Consider the following 6,773-nt stretch of genomic DNA (forward strand, 5'->3'; position numbering starts at 1 on the left):
CTCCCGGGCTCCTGCAGCAGCCTTGGGGCTTCAGGGGGCTCATGGCAGAGCCCCCCATACAGCGTGGGGCAGTGAGGGGCAGTGAAGATTGCCCCCTACCCACCCAGCAGCAGCCAGTGATACCGGGGTTTTTTTGTTTTAAAGGGCTGGGATCTGTGGTGGGTGGGGCAGCCATGGTGGGGGAAGAGCAGGTGGGGGTTGGGGGGCTCATGGCAGCACCATGCAGTGTGGGGTAGTGCAGGGGGGCAGTGGGGATTGCCCCCCTGCCTGGCATTAGCTGGCGAGTGGGTTTTTTTTTCCCAAAGAGCCAGGGGCTGGGGCCAGGCAGGGCAATCATTGAAAGTGGGCAGGGGCAGTGATGGGTGGGGCAGCCATGGTGGGGGAAGAGCAGGTGGGGGTTGGGGGGCTCATGGCAGCACCATGCAGTGTGGGGTAGTGCAGGGGGGCAGTGGGGATTGCCCCCCTGCCTGGCATTAGCTGGCGAGTGGGTTTTTTTTTCCCAAAGAGCCAGGGGCTGGGGCCAGGCAGGGCAATCATTGAAAGTGGGCAGGGGCAGTGATTCAAATCACAGAATCAAATCACTGTCCCCTGAATCAGCCAATACTAGCCACTTTGCACAGGCCTAGTTACCATGCTATATGCCTTTAAAGCAACTTCCTTGTTACACTCTCAGTGAGGAAGCAGGAGTAAGTGAACAGGGCAGTTTGCAAGATAGTTCACTGGGAGCACAAGGAAAAAAAGGAAAAGGAGCCAGGCACTAAATCTTTTTCCTGGAGGATAAATAAGCATGGTGAATTTGATCTGTTTACCTATTTGGCGAGCATCAATTTGGTTCTTTGTTTGGGTGCTATGCTCTGAGATTTGAGTGTGCTGAGATTTGATTTTGCTGAGTGTGCTGAGATTTGATTTTGCTGAGTGATTACAGAGGAAATGTTGCTGTCTATGACCTAACAAGGCCCTAGCGAGTGGGCAGAGTTAGCCCAGGCTTGGACAGCACAAAAGGAGGGCAGCTGAGTGACCAGAGGAGACAGCAACTGGCAATAGCAAAGAGGGCAGTTTGCACCTCCCTTCTTTGAAGCCTTAAAGGTAAATTAGTCCTTTAGTTAAGACTAATCAACTTAGATATCTATCTGAAGTACCCTGGGGGCAAGTTTCATATGTATGCACCCAATGCAAGTTGCTCTTGGCTTTGAAAGACTTCTTGCACAAAGGATACTCCTCCAAAGGAGTGGATCCCACAGGATAGAAAAAAAACCAAAATCAGGTGGTAGGAGTAGAGGGGGCTTGATCATTATATAGGTAGCTGGGTTTTTGATCCCTGGGAGCACTTCCTGGCTACTTAACTGCTAGGAGCAAAGGCAGAAGAGCCAATGAGATTTGTAGATAGGTTGCTAGTAGATGGTAGGGAGGAGCTGGTGGTCATGCTCTATGTGGATACCATAGATGTAGGGAGGTGTAGAACAGAAGTGCTTACATCTAAATTTAGATGGCTATACCAGAGATTAAATCCAGGACCTCCACAGTATCAATACTTCCAGTCCTACAGAGAGATAGGAAAAACTCCAGAGTCTCAATAGGTAGATGAGATGATGGCACAGAGAAGAGGGATTTATGTTTACCAGGCACTGGGGAAGAACTTGTACAGAAAACCTGAACCAGTACGGAACCAGACTTTTGGCACTAAATATGAGAAAGGGTGTACAGCAGCTTTTAAACTAAAAAAGTAGACGTAAAAAACAAATGCAGAAAAGTGCACGGTACAAGTTGATGCAAGTACACAGTATGAGTTAACATAAGCCCAAAAAGAGACATCACTCTGATCCTATACTGACTTGAAGGGGATAGTAGGGGCATAAGAGGTATAACTATACATAATAGTGAGGATAAGTCAGAATCAAATAGCATGAGCAGTAACTAACAGCTGAACAAGGAGAAAATGTATAAATACCTTTACACAAATACCAGAAGCCTAAAAGATGAGGTGAGTGAACCAGAATGTCTGGTATTAAATAGTGACTTTGACATACTAGGCATCTCAGAGTCCTGGTGGAAGGTTGATAATGAATTGGGCGCTGTTTATAACAGGTTACAAACTACATAGGGATGACAGTGTAGGACATGCAGGTGGAGGAGTGGCACTGTATGTTAAGAATAATATAAATAGTAACAGAATAAAAAATCTTATTTGAAAGGAAAGCTACCATAGAATCCCTGTGGACAGAAATTTGATGCTTGAATAAAAAGAATATAGTACTAGGTTTGTACTACCAATGACCAGATCAAGGTGAAGGTGATCATGAAATCATCAGGGAGATTAGAAAAGCTGCTAAAATGAGACAAGCAATACTAACTGAAAATTTTAACTAGCTTTACATAGACTAAGTAAACACTTCATTAGGGCCAAATATGGAGATAATATTTCTGGATATAATAAATTACTGCTTCTTTTGGAACATACCAAAGGAGAAGTAATCCTAGACCTAATCCTGAGTAACAAACAGGACCTGGTTCAAGAAGGATCTCTTGGTGAGTCTCTGTAATATTGATCCTAACAATCACATTCAACATTCTACTAGGAGGGAATAAGTAAAATCCACCACACTAATATATTACTTTAGGAAGGGAAATGACACAAGAGCAAGAAAGAAATTAAAAGGAGCAGTGAAAAACCTAGAATGGTCTGTAGACAGCTTGGAAGCTATTTAAAAATATCATATTAGAGGCTCAGAAAAAGTATATATCACAAAGAAAAAACGCTAATGGGGAGTCCAATAAAATCCCTGCATAGTTTAATAGCAGACTTAAGGAGCTCAAACAAGGCAAAAAGAGATCCTTTAAAAAACAGAAGGCATGCCCAAATAAGGAAAACAGGTAAGATAACAAATTCTGGCAGGTCAAGTGTCAAAGTGATGTAAGGAGGGCTAAAAAAGAATATATAGCAGAAGATCATAAAACAATTAAAATAAATATCAGAAGAAGGAAGCCAGGAAGAGAATTGTAACAGGGAACCCTAATCCTGTTACTAAGAGGCAGGGTGGTCCCTTTAAGTCCAGAACCTTCCAGTCACAGCCGGCCAGTCAAGTAGGGGTTAAGGCTCAAGCCCTGCCAGCTGGTCAGCTGACAGGAAGAGGAAGGCCAGGACCCTACAAATGTCAAGTGGAGAAGGCCAGAGGGACATCAGGGAAGCAGACTCCCAATGATTATGGTGCCGAGGCTGCAGTCTCTGTTGGAAGACTATGCCATGCCCTGAGCCATCCTCATGATCATCTAAAGTAAGCAGGCATGTTGCCTCTCCTGTTTAATGTTAACACCGGTGCTTTGGGAGAGCCTATTTGGGGAAGGAGGCGGCCTCATTGGGGGCCCACTGCAGTGTGGGGACCCCAGCAACAGAGAGGGCACAGTATTCGGGGGTGAGCCAACCCTGGTGCTACAGAGGGCGCAGTGTTTGGGGGTGAGCTGACCCCGGCGCCACAGAGGGGCAGGAGCCCAAGGGAGGTTTGGGTTTTTTTGAGAGCTAGAGCCTGGGAGTCAAACCCTGATTAGTGGGGGTTTTTTGACTGACAGGCCTAGCTAGAGAGAAAAGGGGTAGACCCACAGTGGCTGAAACCCCAGCATAAAGAAGAATTTACTAAATACCATCTGCGAGGCTTGTGCTGCGGTGTAGGGGAGGAACAGAGCCGCAGATAGCGCACCCTGGCATCGGGGCATATAATGGGCAGCTTCCCACTTAATTAACAACAATTAATTAACAACAAGGCATGGCAGGAGAGAAGGTGGGCGGTTGGCCCATAACAGGTGGGCAGGGCCACCAGTAGACGGACCCCGAGGAGGCCCCCTCCACCCCCCGTTACAAGTATCAATGGGATTATTAGATGACCTCCTGAGGAAGAGCCAGCACAGTTTCTGTAAAAGGAAAGCGTGCCTCAATAAATTGCTGGATGTCTTTGAGAGTGTTAACACACATGTGGACATGGGGGATCCAGCTAACATAATCGATTTGGACTTTCAAAAAGCATTTGACAAGGTCCTTCATCAAAGGTTTTTAAAAAAGTTGAGTTGCCATGGGATAGGATGGGATGTTCTTTCATGAACTGAGAGCTGGTTAAAAGATAGGACACAAAGGGTAGGGCTAAATGATCACTTCTCAGGATAGAGGGAGGTCAAAAGTGGGTCCTGTAGGGATCTCTGCTGGGCCCATATATTTTCAATATTTTCATCAGTGACTTGAAAAAGAGGGTGCACATTGAAATCTCCAAGTTTGAAGATGCTACCAAAAATATTCCAGGAAGTCAAATTGCAAACTCATGGAGAGGAGCTGTTAGGGTAGCTTCTCCCATTTATGCTTAAGGTTGCACCTGTGTGAGTGGTGAATTATAACATTATTTAAACTTTTCTTTTATATTTAGCCATCTTTTACCATTGCTTAAGTTTTTCTATAGCCTCATTATTATTTGAACTTTTCATTTTGCTGGTGTCTGCAATATCAGCTGGCCTTGAGCTCATTTTCGCAGACAGCTTATGGCCTTGAGCTTGCTTGTATGATGTTTCTTTCTTTTCTATCACTGTGAGAAGTTTTTCTAACATAACGTAGTAATAGCCTTGTTACCAGCTCAAATTAACTGAACTTGGCACTAACCAATTGAATCAGAGGGATGAAATGGTTGGATATGTTAATGAAAGGTGTTAAGAGGAAACCAGTAGATAATGCCCAAATCAAGACACTGGTAAAGGACCAAATCAGGTGTGCACTGTGCATGTGATGGGTCTGTTGAACAAAGGAATATGACAGGATAAAATATGGACAGTATGCTGACTGCAGGGAAACCAATCCAGAAGCAGAGTCTTCAGATGAGTAAAGTTGAAGAAAAGTATAGAAGGGTCAGCAAAAAAGTTAAGTGTGTATTGTCATAAACCCAGCTTTCAACACCTGTCTGGATTTTGATTGTGCTAGCTATAAAGACTTTCCACTGACACACCCTCTGCTTTCAGAAACTGACTGGACACCTAGTTGAGCAAAGTTACCGTCTGGAAATTGGGTGAGATCATTGTATTAAGTGTTCTTCTCTCTCTGTATATAAAAACAGCCAAGATAAAATTTGTTGCATCAGTAAAGTTAGATTTTAGTTGAACCAATATGTGTTTTTGTGTTTCATATCCATTTCTCATTACACTACATTTCGCATTTCATGTCCATATTTCATTATACTGTAACTTACCTTCACTGCTGATCATTGTGGTTGCCCTTCTCTGTATCTTTTTTGATTCTACCACTTACTTTTTGAGATGCAAAGACCAGAACTGCACCCAGTATTCAAGATAGGGCACAAGACAGATCTGCATAATGGCAGGATGATGACCTCCATTTTGTTTTCAATTCTCTTCGTAACAATGCCCTGCATTTTATTGGCTTTCGTGGTGACTGCTGTACATTGAGCTGATGTTTTTAGAGAGCTATCTACAAGGACTCAAAGGTCTCTTTCCTGAGTGATACCAGCTAGTTCAGAAACCAGGAACATGAGTCACCAGTGCAATGCTGTAGTCAACAGAACTAATAGCATACTGGGCTGATGCATTTTGAGCAGGGCTAAGGAAGTTATATTTTCTACTTGGCACTTGTGAGACCCTAGCTGGAGTATTGTGTCAAGCTCTGGGCATTGCCCTTCAAAAAAGATGTGGAGAATCTTAAAAAGGTCCAGAGAAGGGCCACAAGAATGATTAAGGGCCTGGAGGACAAACCTTAGGAGGAAAGACTAAGGGATCTGAGACTTTTCAGCCTCGGGAAGAGAAGACTGAGGTGGAACTTGGTGGCTGTCTCTTTAAGTAAGTGGTGAATATCGGGAGCTGGGAGAAAAACTGATCCCTAGGGCGCCCCAGGGGAGGACAAGGAGCAATGGTTAAACTGTTGGATGATGGTTTCAGGTTGGATGTAAGGAAGAACTTCTTTATAGTAAGGGTGACCAGAATCTGGAATAGATTTCCCAAGGAGGTGGTGCAGTCCCCAACCGTGGAATTCTTCAAGAGGAGACTGGGAGGACACCTTGCTGAGATTATTTGATCTCAGCAGTATTCCTGCCCAAAGCAGGGGGATTGGACTCAATGATCTTTTGAGGTCCCTTCCAGTCCTTAATTTCTATGATTCTATGATTTAAGAATTAATTTTGTTTTAACAATCCCTTAGCACTATCTGATGGACAGTGGTGCTAACAGAGCTCTAGAAAGATCTCACCAAACAAAGTGATTGGGCAAAAAATATCAGATGAGCTTCAGTGTTGACAAATGTGAGGTAATGCATGTGGGGGAAAATTTTTAACCGCAACCATATATACACAGTGCTGGGTTCTGAACTAGCTGGTATGACTCGGGAAAGAGACCTGTGAAGCCTTGTAAATAGTTCTCTAAAAACATCAGCTCAATGTGCTGCAGTCACCAGAAAAGCCGGTAAAATGATGGGTATTGTTAAGAAGAGAACTGAAAACAAAATGGAGGTCATCATCATGCCATTATGCAGATCTATGTTGTGCCCATATCTTGAGTACTGGGTGCAGCTCTGGTCTTTGCATCTCAAAAAGTATGTGGTAGAATCAAAAAAGATACAGAGAAGGGCAACCACAATGATCAGCAGTGAAGGTAAGTTATAATGTAAATGTATAACATGGCTAGGTCACTCTTTACAAAATGATATTTTGTTCAGACATCAGTTCAATAAATCAGAATTTTGAATTTAAGGGTTTTTTTTTTAATAATTGAAAACAAAAACAAAACACATGAACAAA

At 43.6% G+C, this 6,773-nt stretch overlaps 1 protein-coding gene across 1 annotated transcript in view; it reads right to left on the reverse strand.

Moving 5' to 3' along the window:
- The window catches only part of NCAM2 (neural cell adhesion molecule 2), a 260,790-nt gene that overhangs the window by 67,110 nt on the left and 186,907 nt on the right, over nt 1-6,773 (reverse strand). The gene's annotated exons all lie outside the window — the stretch shown is intronic.

This window comes from Alligator sinensis, unplaced genomic scaffold, assembly GCF_000455745.1.
Source record: "Alligator sinensis unplaced genomic scaffold, ASM45574v1 scaffold382_2, whole genome shotgun sequence".
Classification (NCBI taxonomy): domain Eukaryota; kingdom Metazoa; phylum Chordata; order Crocodylia; family Alligatoridae; genus Alligator; species Alligator sinensis.